Below are 791 nucleotides of genomic sequence, written 5' to 3'. Positions count from 1 at the left end.
TCACTGTTACCGTGCAGGGCTGTGGGCGCTGTTACCGTGCAGGGCTGTGGGCACTGTTACCGTGCAGGGCTGTGGGCACAGTGACCATGCAGGGCTGTGGGCACAGTGACCGTGCAGGTGTGGGCACAGTGACCGTGCAGGGCTGTGGGCACAGTGACTGTGCAGCCCAGCGGGCTCGGACGTGTCCCTGCTGGTGACACGGGTCTGTGATATGTCACCTCGGCCCGCTGGCATGGCAGCAGCTGCTGCTCTGCCCCTCGTGGGCACCTCCCAAACGCAGCTCCGGGTCCCTGCCCAGCCCTGCAGGGCTCCCCAGCGAGGGGCTCTGGGGGAGGCTGGTCCAGGGAGGAGCTGCCACCCCCGTGTGCTGTGCGGAGGACATGATACTGAGCACTGGTAATACAATTTATTTCCACTAGTGAGTGAATTGCCCATAATTCATGACAAGTAGAGCCTCGAGTGATGATGAAGGTCAGCCCATCAGATCTGGAAATAAATTGTATCCTATTACAGCTCCTATTAGAGGTCTATTTATAGCAGGGGTTTGCAAACTCCTGGAAGTTGGGAGGGGTTTGGGCAGGATTTTTGCTTTCTGCTTGGATAGGGAGGGTATGAGGACATGAAAAACAGATCTAAACAACCTGTGCTCTGACACAAACCAGTGGCTGTGGTGGACCAGCCTGCTTGCTGCAGAGGGGTGCTGGGTCTGCAGCTGACCTGGGGATTTAGGGGTGCCTCGGGGCACAGCCCAGAGGCAGGGGAAACCTGCATGGAAAACGCAGGAAAAAGCA

Source organism: Lonchura striata, chromosome 22 (assembly GCF_046129695.1).
Source record: "Lonchura striata isolate bLonStr1 chromosome 22, bLonStr1.mat, whole genome shotgun sequence".
Lineage (NCBI taxonomy): Eukaryota > Metazoa > Chordata > Aves > Passeriformes > Estrildidae > Lonchura > Lonchura striata.
This window is presented reverse-complemented; position numbering follows the sequence as displayed.